Below are 15,553 nucleotides of genomic sequence, written 5' to 3' on the forward strand. Positions count from 1 at the left end.
ATGAAGATGAGCCTTATATTCTAGTATCACAAGCATTAATGGTGTACTATGTAGATGATGTCATTAACAAAGGATGGAGTATTGTTATTCATTTAAAACCAAAAAAATTGTATGAAATGGGTGATGAAATTGATGAAGAGCCTACAGATGAGGACGTGCCATATCAAGAGCAAGCTCTTGATCAATTTTTCAGCAACAATGATAGATACATACAATTGGTAACAAACCATTTAATCAATGACGTAGTTGAAACATAATGAGAAATCTAAGGTTTAAGCTTATTTATATATTTATTAATTTTAAGGTTATGATTTACTATTTGACTTATTGTTCATAAAGTATATCTTTGGCCTAATTTTTTGTGAAATATAACACTTTTTTTATTTAATTTGTCTAATTTTTGTTGTTAAATTCATCTACAGCAATGTCGAAGTGTAAACGCTTTACTAATTTGTTGAGATCAGCTCTTTATTTTGAAAACGATTTTAATCAATCTAATGACGATGTAGTACACAATTCACCTACGGATATCTCACCACCTAATCATGATTCAAAAATGCCAAGCAATCTAGATAGTACTACGCATCATTCCTTGCCAAATCAAGGATCCCAAGAACATACTAGGCATTTTGGTAGATGTCAATCTTTTAAATATTGGATAGTGGAGACAATAGATACGGTGCACAATAAATTTTATTTCTCTTTCTAAGTGATTAAATAAGTGCTCTCTAAATAAATGTAGATTTTTATATTTCAATCTTTGTATGTTATAGTTTTTTTGTGAAATCTCTTGTATCGTAGAAGCTATTTAGCTTTTTCTATTGCACATGATTGATGCATCTACTAAATAGAAGCTTTACGTTAGAGTGAATAATTGCATCTGAAGTATGAAAGTAGATATTGTGTTTGTTGATGATAACTCTTGAATTACTAGGGACTTAGGCTTAAATAGTCACCATTGTTTTCAAGTATGCATTCCTCTAAATTAATGGCTGTTCCAATTAAAGTTGATAGATGAATCACCCAAATGATTGGTCAAATTTCACGGGCCTTGGAGTTAATTTATACAGCTTCCTCTAATAGTGCTGACCCGAGGAACTGAAAATTAAGCACATGAAATTACAACGAATAGTAGAAAAAGATTTATTCAAGTATACATTTATGTCACGTACTTTGTGGCATTAATGTGTCTGCTGATAAACATAGTTTTGTGTCTGATATATAATTGGTATTTTTTTATTTTGTATTTTGCATGTCTTGTTAGTTAAGGATGTATACTATTTGATTACCCATGTGCTAAACTAAATATTCTTTTAAAATTTTATTTGTTAAAAACTGAAAAATAAATGAGTGATGTTATAATATAGTTTGAAATGTTTCCATATAATATTATTAAATTTCAATGCATCAAAACTTAAAACAAAAAGAGTCTTGATGACCTTGGTATTATCTATTACTTGCGTTGTAAAGATCTATTCTACGGGTATATTTATTTCTGCTACATGCAGGGACAAATCCAAGTATAAAGAAGAGGTGGCATTTGCCCCCACAAAAATTTTGAAAAAAATATTAATAATTATATATTGATGTATATATTTATCTCTTTATTATATTATGTTTTCTCTAAAAATAAAATATAAATTATTTTTTTGTGTTTTATATTAAAAATTATTTTGTTAAATTTAACATACAATAATAATTATTTTATTAAATTTGATTTAGTATAAAAATTAAAACTAAATAAATAAACCAACTTATAAAAGAAGAGGGGGAATTTGCTCCACTACAACATTTTCAGGTTGAGGCAACTTTTAAAAAATGTTGCCTAAAAGCTAACAAAAAGTTGCTTTTGATCTATGGCAACACTTTTGGACCTAACGCAACGTTTTTGGGTGGCGTTGCATATGCAGCCGTTGCCTTAGATCAAGGCAACACTTTTTATTTCAAAAGCGTTGCTTTTGAGAGCAACACTTGCAACACTTGGTAAGTGTTGCCTTTGGTTGGAAAACAACAACACTTCAAAGGTGTGTTTGAGACTACACTTTTTCAGTGTTGTCTTTTTTCTTATATTTTGGCCACTACTACAAAATGTTGCCTATTTGCAATAAAATGCAACTCTTTTACGTGTTGTTTATAAGTTTGAATTCGCAATACTTTGAAGTGTTGCCTATTAGTTATGAATATGTAACCTTTTAAAGCATTGCCTTTTCTTTTGGATATGCAACCTAAAGCATTGCCTTTTCTTTTGGATATGCAACATATACAAGTGTTGTTTTTTCTTTTGGATATGCAATCATACAAGTGTTGTCTAATATTCAAAATATGCAACTAATAGAAGGGTTGCCTTTTTGGTAAAAATAAAAGTTACTTTTGTAATAAAAATACACAAAAATAAAATTTACAATAAAATTTTTTTGTTCATACATGTGTAATTATTTTATTTAATAAATAAATTTGTGCACAATAAAAAAAATTATAAAAGAGACAAAATAACTAATAATAAAATTCTAATTATAATAGATATTAAAAAGTTTAATTAGTATTTCAAATACATGTTTATCAATAATTTTCAACAAAATAATAAAATTCTTGTCTAACAATAATTGTCATAACAAAATAGTAATTAATATTTATCCAAAAAATATCAATTTACTTGCATATTTTATATCCATACTTGACTTGTCCCATATGCTAAATCTGCAAATAATACATAACAAAAAAGTATATTGTTATTCATGTACCGGATTCTTCCACTATTTTGGCTATCTCCTGATAAAGCAATCTCTTCCCTGCTTTGTTATGATTTATTTATTAGCATGCTTAACCTAAGAATTATCATATCCACAGACTACAAAATGAATATTAATGGTAGGTATGAGCAGAGAAAGGGATAAAAAGACAATTTTGGTGGTGGGCGGGGGGAAGGGGTGTGGGAGGGTTCTCTGTATCATATAAGCCTTGTCCATGCTACTATTCAAGTCTAACAACTATGCTACACAGATCAAAGACTGATTGGATAATCAATACCAACCTGAAGGCATGATTCCATATGTTGTCAACAATGTCCTAGTTTGCAACAATTCCATCCTTTAATGGAGACAGGACCTGACAGCATGGAAGAAATAGATAAATAACCTAAACCCATTCATTACAGTAAAATCTGTAAATTAGTAATCCAAGCTTCATCTTTCCAAAGCTTTCAAGATAATAACAAGGGCTCAATAATTGACAGACTTGCCAATTTGCCAGCCTACTACGTACCTCTCTTAATTTGTAAGGCATAAATGTACATGATCTTGAATAAAAAATTGTTAGTCATAGTCAGAATCAACAAGTTAGACTTTTCTACTTCACTATGTTGGGCTTTATAAAGTAGATCCAAGAGGCTTGGGAGGAGGGGGGTTTCTAAATAATAGTTTCTATTGAGAAGGAAACAGATCATGCCACAAGCGGTCCGGTGTAAATTGCATTGTATGGCTTAACTTTACCAACACTACTTGTCTAAAAAAACTAACACATAAATTTTGGCTTACAAGGAGTAAATTTAATTGAGTTGTTGATCAAATTTGCAAAACTTTGGACTACTCTAGCAAAGTCACCGCGAACTAGCTTTGGCATATCATCTGCAAGGGGCAACCAATTAACAAGATGCATCAGAATCATTGTTGAAGAGATTTCTAGTCACCAAAATAAGATTTTAGATTCATACTAAAATATAATTCATATTATCTACTAACCAGATAAGTCTAAGATAGTCTCTAGATTGTGATTCATGCATTGCACAGAAAACATATCCACTAGTCTTTCAAGTTCCCTTCCCAAGTTGAATTCAGCATCTTCTAGAACTAGCTTTCCTGATTCCACTTATATTCTATGAATCTTTAGAAAGTTTTTCCAAACAAGTAAGTGCATTTTTTTTCAAGGAACTTATAATTGAATGTTCTTGAGCAAAATAATTAAATATGTCACCTTGCTAAGATCCAAGATGTTTATTAAGAAGCCGTAGTAGCGCCGTCGAGCATTTTCTTATCTGAGTAACCGTTGCACACTGTTCGTTGGTTAGACAGTCGTCGGACATAAGAATGTCGAGTAGCCCAATTATTGCAGCCATAGGTGTCCTCAATTCATGGCTGCAATGCACCAAAAAGAAAGATCCTAATTACATGTTTGATAAAACAAAAGTAGATACCAAAATTTAGACACAAGTTTAGCATAATCAATCAGATTGAAACTGAGAAAATCAACCTCATGTTTGCAAGAAATTGGCTCTTATAATTGCTTGATACCTCTGCCTTTCTTCTAGCATCAATTTTCATTCTCTTATAAGGTTTGTAAATGTATATGGCAATACCGTCTCTTACATGAAAATAAGACTAGACAAGTAAGTGCTTTTGTTTGCGGCGGAGATGGACAGAGTCGGTCACGGGCTTTAGAGTTCGATTGCTGCTATGGTCCAACACAAAAGTTCAATAACCATGACAATGTGCACAATCTTCCATATTTTGACACAATGTGAAAAAATACATAAATAAATGAAATAAGAATACATTTTGATTCAACTAAAAAAAAAGCTTTTCATCAGCTTAGTAAAATATGCCATACATGAATGTGAATTGTGAAGAACAAAGGAAAATCGATTCTCCCATAAAAATTAATTCATGTGAATTAGTTATATATAATTAGTGCACTATCAACATTTCCAAACTTTTTATTGATAAATAAACTGTACATAACTCAAACCACTAATTTTTTAGAGGAGTAAGACAAAGTTCTTAAAAATAAACAGAATAGAGCAAGTGCAGCACCTTGTAATCTTTTTTTTCATCATTCATATTTTTTTTGAAGCTCACCATTAGTAACACTTCTTTGATAATCTTCAAAGGAAAACACAGAGACATAAGATGCCTGTGTTCAAAGATTGGCAACTAAGCACTCCCAAACACAAAACAGAACAACAAAATACAAACCTAAGAAAGAACAATTAAACTAAAATCACATTAAATTGCTAAGTTGTGATTACTCGAAAAAGAAACAACAATTTAAATCAAACCTAAGAGGTATTTGAAGGTGAGCGACAAATCGATAAAGTCTTTGTCCTTCGACATGATCGAACTCGAAACTGCAAAAACAATGAAAAGAAGAAAAGGATTATGTGAGCTTCTTCAATCGATTAAACTGAAAGAGATGTGCGTGGAGAGAGAGAGAGAGAGAGAGAGAGAGAGAGAGAGAGATGTATACTAGAACTATTGTAATTAATTCAACAATTCAACTAAATTAATCAAGTAGTATGTAAAATCAATCTACAAGCCTTCAATGACGACGATGGAGGAAGAGATGCCTGAGGACCGAGGCTGAGGCGAGAGGCTTGAGTGAAAGAGGTGAATGGCGGAGAGTTATCGATTTGCCTGAGAGGATAGAGCACGGCACCACGGCGGAGCAGAGAAAAGGTTTCAGAACACGGAGCAGACCAGAGGTTTTAGAACGGCGCGAGCAAAAAAACGCGACGGAGCAGAGTAGAACAAGGCGCGAGCTCGAGCAATGAGAAACACGATGACGGCGAGCAGAGAAGAGGGATTACAGCAGTGGCGGATCTGGCAGCGCAAGGTAGAAACAACAACAACAGCGCAAGGCAGAGACGGTGCTGTAGGTGAAGAAAGTGGCGGTGGCAACTTCTCTCTCCGTCGTCTTCTTCTCCTTCTTTCTCTTCTTCCTCATTTGATGGTAGTTCTCGTTTTCTTTTCTTCTCTTCATCACTCTCTGTCTCTCTCCCCTCACCGTGCATTTTTTCCTCCTCTCTTCTCTTTTTTCCGTGCAATAGAGAACCCTAATCCTCTTTTGTGGTCTTCTCTGATTTTCTAATCTTAATTAACTCTGTGTTTTATTATTTTTTTTGTTATTAAGTTGAATTTGTTTTATTTTTAAATTGATAGAAAATGATAATTAAAGTTAAAATATATATTAAAGATAAAATTTATTTTTTAAAAGAGGCATTAAAAATTTTAGGCAACACTTAAAAAATAAAGTTTAAAATAAATTTAAAGATAACTCTTATAAAAAGTAAGATATTAGCTTTATAATAGTTGTTTTTGTATATTTGATGAAGCAACACTTAATAAATGTCTTTTAATTTATTAAAGGCATCACTTATAGTGTGTTGATTAAAAATATGTTGTTATAGTTCTATTTTTTTGTCACTAGTATAAAGTGTTGTATATATATATTTTAGACAACATTTTTAAAGTGTTATTTTGAATATATGTTGCAATAGACAAAAAATGTTGTAGTGCTCCCACAAAAATTTTGAAAAAAATATTAATAATTATATATTGATGTATATATTTGTCTCTTTATTATATTATGTTTTCTCTAAATATAAAATATAAATTTTTTTTTGTTTTATATTAAAAATTATTTTGTTAAATTTAACATACAATAATAATTATTTTATTAAATTTGATTTAGCATAAAAATTAAAAATAAATAAATAAACCAACTTATAAAAATAGTAATAATTTTCATGATACTAGTCAATTCGTTGATAATTAAATTAAAACTTAATTTTCTAATTAAATACGACTTAAATTATTAGTAATTTTTTAAAAAATTATTTAAGATAAAAATATATTATCTATATCAAAAATAAAAAAACGTTATAAATGATGTTTTCATTATTTTGAATACATTTTAAATACTATAGTAAGTGTGTGTACGACGTTTCAGGTGTAGTTTTAGTTTTTTCAATACATATAGATAGTTCTAATTTAAAATTTAAATATATATAAACCAATTTGAGATAGTCGAGTGATTAGCTCAATCATCCACTTTGAGTTCAAATTTTATCTCGTATATGTAGCAACTCATTATCTCGTGATAAACTCTTAAACAGAGTTTAGATCTACGGTGGGTTAGTTCTTGACCTGTAAAGTACCATAAAAAAAATATTTATATCTAAATTTTACTTTGTATATTTTTGCTCCCATTAATAAAATTTTCTGGATCCGTCACTCACTACATGGTTTGTGTTGTTGAAATTCACTAATTTTGCAAGGCACTAATATATTGGATAGCCACTCCCATTTGCTAATTCAGTTTTTTTCTAATTCAAATTTAGATTAAAATAGTATAATGTCGTCTTAGATTTTAGGTCTTTAAAGTGTTCGATCACAATCGGTGTTCATAATTGTTATTGTATCTTCAATGGTTTTAAGTTAATGTTAAATATTTATTTAAGACATTTATTTTTTTGAGAATTTTTCGAATCCCAATGAAAAGAAGAAGCTAATCTGTATAATCTGTATGGCTTAAAGGATATCATGAAATTTTTTATATGTTAATACAATTTGGATCTTGGATAGGTTATATTTTCAAATATATTTAGCTACGAAGATGTGGTTGAGGAGGAGAAACTAATCTATATGACTTTAGATAATATGAAGTTTTCTATTTATAGTTGTAAAGATAACGATTTGGATCTTGGATAGGTTATGTTTTGCGATAGTTTAGTTGGGTAGATGTAGATGAGTTGCTGCGGCCAAGTTTAGACATTTACCGACTGCTGTAGGTTTTGTTGCAAAGATTTATCCCTTATTTGTAATACCTGATGAGTTGATATTTGTAGTTGAGTCCCTTATTTTTTTAGGAATGTTATTTTACATTATGTAACGAGATTGGTTTATACAATATTACTGTGTTCAATCTTAAATTTTATAATACCAAATCTGAACCATTTAATCTGATTTACAATTAAGTAATAAGTATTTTTAGAAAAGTAAGGAGTAAGCTAATTCTCCAAAGTAGGAAACATAAATCACTTGTACCTACATATAATGAATTTTTTTTATCAAATAGTTTATTTTTAAATTTTTAATTTAGTCTGAATTTTTTATTTAAAGACACAGATGAAACTATTAAGACTAGAAGGCTAAAAGTTAAAGAAATGGATAACTTATCTAGAGATGAATAAGTTGTTATAAACTTTAAAGATTAACAAGCTATTGAAAAAGTCCAAGATTTGCTGGCTGGATATTTAGGAACATTAGCAGTTGATTGTAAGTTATTTTCAATCAATTTCTCAAAGTGGTGAGGACCTTTAGGTGTACTTTGATCTAGATTTGAGGAGTATGTTAGCAACTTGATGAAGGTACGTACTTAAAATATTTAATTCTATAAAATTGATATTAAATTATATATTCTTAATGACATTTTATTATTTATGTATGATTCTTTTTTAAAGCCAAAATTTCATTTCAAAATTTTTTAGGGCATTGCAAAGAGATATTGCAAAAGGAGCCTTGCAAAAAAGTAGTCATAACATATAATTAAGTTGTGGAATGAATTTTATGATCCATGCATGATTAAACAAGCAATCATTGATACTGTCCCAGTCGGCATAGACAGAGATCAACGGACATCCTTTGTTCAGTATCGTTTTCTACCTTCTACAATCGTAACATGCTAAATTGTTTTAACATTAATATTAATACGTAATCACTTTTCTAATCTTCATTTTTCTTTTTTGATAGGAAATGTGTAGGAAAAACAAAAAAGTTCACATTAAGCAAATAATTTTTCATACTGATGGCTCAAAATTCATCTCAAGAAAAAGACATGAAATAGTATGAAGCATAATTCAAGTTTTTTGTATTTACTCTTATTTATCATATGTTTTTTAACTTTATTTGATATTCTTTTACATAGTTTTTAAAAACGAGAGACGAAAAATTAGCTATAGAGAAATGTACATAAAAACTCATAAAAAGAAAGATGTGGCATTTGTAACTGATGAAGCAAGGGATATGGCGATAAGTTGAACTTATTGGTCTATTTTAGTACAAAGTGAAACTTGAGATTCTCACAAATATTAATGTTACTTTGTTGTTTTTCGTTGTGTAAATCTTGAATGTAGGAACAAGTTGAACTAGTTATTACTCAAGATGAGAAAGATGGATCTGGACCATCCACAAATGATGCCATTAGCAAAGTGTTTGGAGAAGAGCATTCTAGTAGGGTGCGATGCATGGATATGAAAGAAACACCTAATACTTTAAGAAATGCCAATCGTCCTAATTAGCTAGCCAATTCTTTGACTTCAATATCTACTACCAATTACTCCCAAACTGATTTTAAATGTTTGGAGTCTAAATTTGATGGAACATTGACTGCACTAAAGACTTATGTCCTTTCTAAAGAAGGAAGAATTCCTGTTTAACTTACTAGTATCTTTGACCTCAGAACTAAAGTAAATTGCTTCCTTTTCCTAAACTTATGTTGCACTCCTTATTTTGAATTTTATCTTAAATGATAACTGTTATATTGAGCTACTATTATTCTAGTATTGATAGTCTCATATATTCTAACCTCACACCCACACATCTTATCAATTCATTGTTCAAGTTTTTGACACTTTTTGGGTAAATTACAATAATAAACTAACTGGCTTCTAAAATTATCCAGATCCCCCAAAACGAAAATGACTACCTGAATGTCCCAAGATACATTTCTATATAAATCGAATCTATTAAATTCGATTTACGAAAACCATTACTAAATCGAATCTATTAGATTCGAATTGCTTGAAAATGGATCTTAGCAATAAATCGAAACAATTAACTTTGAATTATAGACATACCAAATTGAAACAATAAGATTCGATTTGCATATGCACGTAAATCGAACCAAATGAGTTCGATTTAGACACGTGAAGCTTAGCCTATGGTAAATCGAAGCCAATGGTTTCGATTTAATAGTTTTTGTAAATCAAAACCCATAGATTCAATTTACAAGAATTGTGTCTCTCAAGTAGTTCAAATCTAATGGATTCGATTTATGCTCATCCAACGATCCTATCATCCCGATGGGGTTCTCCTGCCATCTGCAAGTACAGAACGATCCTATCATCCAATGGCATACCGTGTTGCCATCTCATGCTGCTGATGCAACGATGGAGCTACACAAAGATAGAAAAATCTTTATCACAACGGTCACAATATGTAATCTTCAACAACTGAAAAACATGAAAACGATAAACATGGCATGCTCTAACTTTATAAACTTGTTTACAATATCGCCCAAACTTTAGTAATCGAACCAAACACAAAACTCTGAATAACTCACGAACAAATTCCAAAAAAAAAAAAGAACAAAAAGCATTTAGTCCTTCACGTTTACATAGAGAATACAAAAAATTATTTAAAAACTGAAAAAATCTAACATTTCCTAACATCTTTAGTCATAACTATCTAACTCAAAAAATCACAATTACAAAAATTTTTTATAATACTTTTTTCAAAGAACTCAAGAAATTTTTAGCTATCGCTACTCATTAACCAAGTCTCGTTGCACATAAGAATAAGAACTTCAAAAATCTAACATATCTTACATTCCATAATAACCTTCTTAGGTACCTTATCAACTTATCAAAATCTAACCATCTAATAGCTTACTACTTCTAATTATTAAAAATTTTTTTCTCTAATTAGATTATAGACTCTAATCAACTACCACACAATTTACGTTAACATTACTAGAATGACTAATCTATGCTTAAAAAGGAGAAATTTTTTCACTAACCTCGAGGTGAATGGCGCCAGCAATATACGCGACTCCATCTAGCCGATATAGACGATTTGGGTCATCTTCTATATCTCCAGCTTCGATCTTTCCTTGGCGGCTTTCTAAAAATTTCGGCTCTGGGGTGGTGGGGTTGGGTGTGGGGTTCGATTGTGTTGTAGTTCGAATGAATGAAATTCAATTTGTATATATAGTATCAATGAGCATAAATCGAATCCATTAGATTCGAACTACTTGAGGGACACAATGCTTGTAACTCGAATTTATGGGCTTCGATTTACTATGGGCTAAGCTTCACGTGTCTAAATCGAACTCATCTCATTTGATTTACGTGCATATGCAAATCGAATCTTATTGTTTCGACTTAGTGTGTGTCTATAATTCGAAGCTAATCGTTTCGATTTATAGCCAAGATCCATTTGCATGCAATTCGAATCTAATAGATTCGATTTAGTACTAGTTTTCGTAAATCAAATTTAATAAATTCGATTTATATAGAAATGTATCTTAGGACTTCATGTAGCCATTTTCGTTTTGGGGATCTGGGTAATTTTGGGAGTCAATTAATTTATTATAGTAATTTACCCTTTGAAAAAGTTAATGCCTTTTTCTTTTAAATTTTTTTTCTTTGAATTGTTTTTATAGTGTTATAGATGTTGGCAATTGTTATGTTGACATTTTTTGTTTTTAATTTATTTTAGGATAATGATGGTGAGAATTATCCTATTACACCAACAATAAGAAGAACATCATCAGGCGAAAAATGAAAATCGTGAAAACATTGTTTAGTGTTGCTTTAAAGACTGATTAGTTGTTAATTCTTTCACACTTTTTAGGATATTATGTTACATTTTATTTACTAAACAAATTTATTCAAATAGTGAACTCATTATTGGTAGTTGTGAATTTATTATTGAATTTTAACATGTTTAATTTTTAGGATTAGATATATAAAGACAATGTTGATTAAGATATTATGCATTTTATTATAATATAAAGAGGTTATTATTTATTACAATGGGTTATGAATTATATTTATATTTTAAATAATTTTATTAGTATTAAAATTTTTTTTATCTATTAATAACTTATAAAATAAAAAAAATTATATATATGTATAATAAAAATATCATGGCTGTTTTATTTGTGCAGTGATATTTAAATTAAAGCGATTTATAACTTCTACAAATAGAAAAACAATTTTCAGTCTAAATGATTTGCAGGTGTTTAAAATTTCACATAACTTCAATCAAAATCGTCGCAAAACAGTGTAGTTGGATGCCTTCTAAAAACGACGCTGTATATAAAAAAATCATCGCAAAGTGCAGGAGCAAAAAACTGCTCCAATTTAAATTTGAAATTGCGTCATTTTTTAAAAACTCCCGTAATTAAACTGTAGGACACCTAATTTCATCAATTTATAAAATTACCGTAACGCAACTTGTAGAAATTAAAAACTGCCGCAAAACTAAAAAAAATACCCATAAATTAGTTTTTTTATTTTTTGTGAATGGTCATTTCATAACCACCCGAGTCATCACAATTATAGAGAATTTGCCAAGCTCTAAATTTGACGTATCCTATGAATGTATATCGTCATATTATCTCCTAATATATTATTAGGTTTAGTCAATTCATAATAGGATCCTATCTATATACTATTATACTTTCTTGATATGTTACAAGCACCAACTTGGTTAAATTGAAAATTGCATGTTTTCTCCACTATACATACCATCGTGAATTTAATATATTTATTCACTATATGTAGTGGACCTTTGGTTGATTGATTCCTGATTCAAGCGATGCATTGTCTAGTCCAGAATAAAATCAATGGAATATTTTATCATTTTATCATCATATATCCAAAAATAATATATGAAATAGTCTAAATTATTTGAATCGAATTTATTATTGAGTGTGAAGATAGATATATTCCATCATACCAAAAATGGTAATATATCTTAACCTAATGTTGTTGCAAATTAGTTGGGTACTTTTAGAAAGAAACAATTTCTGGCAAGATTCATCACAAGTAATTAACCTGATTAACAAAGTCAAAAAGTTTATTATCGCATAAAAATTAGTTATTCATAGAACCGTATCATACATATATGCATGCATCTATTTAGTTCCTTTCAAGATACATTTCAAAAGCAGAGACAAGAAATTAAACAACAGAAAAACGTTAACTAAACAGATTCTCATAAGTTAGGGCCAGCTAGAGTTCTCTAATTTTGGGATCACGGATTCTTTTGGTATTTTGAGAAAATGAAAGTGTCTTTTATTAATTATTCTAACTCAATAATAAAAATATTTGTTTTTTAAACAGAATATTTTATTATTTTAAACATTATTCTCACAGTAATATAACGATTAAATTGAAAAAAAATGAATGTTTAGAGACCCAATTCAAAAAAAAAATATAAAGACGTAATTAAAATTCGATAAAATTATAAAAATTTACAGAATAATTAAACCTATTCTAAAAATATATTATAACATGAACATCGGGCAATTCTGCATTTTGAAACGGTTGCCCAAAGATCATTATTTAAAACCCTTAGTCGTACCAAGAGTAGCGGTTTCAGAACCGCCACTATCTGTTTTTTTAAAGTTAATCCGAAGTAGAAAGAATAGGAAAGTGGAGGGATTGCAATTGCAAAGGCACGATATCATTTCTCAAGTCATTGCGGGGTCATTTCAGGGTGGTGGAATCTTAAAAAGCAAATAATGGCAGAGTCAGGTGAAAATAGAATCTGACTTTTGCATATGTGCATGGAGACACCTCATCAGAGTCCTCCGTATTTGGGTAGGTTTTTTGACCAGTGATTCCAAATTGTCAGAGACCAAATATGAACTAATTGAGTTAAAAGCCTGCTACTCATTTAAGTGTAATATCAAGTGAAGTTGCAGCTTTCTGCCAAATGGCCATTCATGTGTAGCGAGAGTAATTAGTTATTCACATGAATGAATCTAAAATCTTAGAAAGCTTTTGCCTTTAGATGTAGGATTTAGCTGTTCATTCTAAGAACATATATAAATTAAGTTTGTTAATAATTGAAATTTTGAAATATTTTATTTTAATAAATACACAATAAAAATATTAAAAATTTAAATTTTATATTATTTTTATAAGAAAAATTAATTTATAATTTTATCGTGCATCTTAAAAACACATATTAATTAAATCCTAAGATGTATTATATTATTTTAATTTGTTTGAAGTGTGTGAGTTGTAACTCTCATTTGTTTCATTTTTGTAAGATTATTATTACCTTTTAAAACTCGATGTCCTAACACTCCGGGACACTTTACTTAATGATTGATCCTTTTGTTAAATTATGTGCGGGTAGTTATTTTTATTTGGTTGGCTCCTCCCAATAAAAGTATCATTATTTACGAGTATGAAATTTTAAACAAATTACTTTTGATAAACTAATTATAAAACTCTTACCTATTAAGGCTCTTTCTAATGTTTGTGGAAATGTTTTCATTTTATTATTACTGACGAAAAATCAGACATAATATTATCATACAAAAATTTTGTTGCAGATTATTAAATTAATCGATAAATTTTATCAAAATTATTTTCTTTTTCTTTTGAACGGAAAAATCCATTTCAAATTATATCGGTAATTTTAATAAATAAATCGGTAAAATCTGTCGATAATTTCTTGTTTCCTTGTATCGTCATTTTTCTATTACAAATATAAAACTTAAGAGATTAATTACAAATATGTGTGGATTATAAATTAGATGTATCATCTTGCTTGAGGTAACTATTAGCTAGAGAGATTATTATTTTGGCATTTCACGTTGTCTTTTTTATTATTATGTTGTTAATTATAAATAAAGTTGATCATCTAAATAAAGTGGATACAAGTTCTAAAAGTTTAGAACATATCTCACAATAATACAAATTTGAATCCTTCTTGCAGTTATAAAGCTAGCCTTAGTAGACACTAGACAATTTATATTCTATAAGTATAATGTAAACTCTCATTGAACGACGTGAGGACTTGCCCTGACTTAATTCAATGAACTAATTGGTATTAAACTAACTTAAACTTTTGTTAATAAAATATAAAAATGATAATCTATCTCTATAACTGATATAGTGATATAAAGAACTTTTAAATAATTTTCCATTTTTAATCTTTAAAGTTCTATCAAATGTCATTCAAAACAAACCTAAACCCAAAACATGTTATAGAAACGCCAAATTAATTAAATAAATTTGTGTGAAAGAAAGAAATAAAGGATCAGGTGACAATGAAGTGAGAGACACTTTCAATGGGTTACAACTTTCACAATTTCTTTTTAGACTAAAAGTTGGCGTGGACGTCAGTCTCATACCCACAAAAACAATATTTTGCTTCTCTTCAATGAACTTTGTTTCTATTTTTCAAATTCTGTGGTGAGTTCTACCCAACCCTCTCTATTTCAACATGTAAATTACCCCTCGTGACGTGGTATGTTTTAATTGGATGCTTAGTTTTAGTTTGAGTTAATTTAACTCAATAAGAGTTAATATGTTAACTAAAATAGGATAATTTTGTAATTAAATATTTTTATAAGAGGGATAAATATATAATTTTTATAAACATTAAAAAGTAAAGTTATATTTTTATCAATCATCCCCATTCACAACGAAGGTATGTTCTACAATTATCTGTATTCGTATGCTTTAGTTTAATGAGTAAGCTAGCAAATTATTATTTATTTATTTTCTCAACAGGTTGCACCTTATGAAGTTTTTCGAATTGAAAAACATGAAGGTTCATCTGTTATCTCCATTCCTCATGAAACTAATGTTGACAAGTTACCTCAAGAGATGATTGAACACAGAAGTCTACCCTCTGACATCATTGTGTGAGAGGATGATTTGGGGGAAGAATGAAAGACTGAATTTTTAATATTTTAGTAAATTATATAATTACCCACTTTGGGCTATAATTTAATTACCAATAGTTTAACCATA

This window comes from Arachis duranensis, chromosome 7 (genome assembly GCF_000817695.3).
Source record: "Arachis duranensis cultivar V14167 chromosome 7, aradu.V14167.gnm2.J7QH, whole genome shotgun sequence".
Lineage (NCBI taxonomy): Eukaryota > Viridiplantae > Streptophyta > Magnoliopsida > Fabales > Fabaceae > Arachis > Arachis duranensis.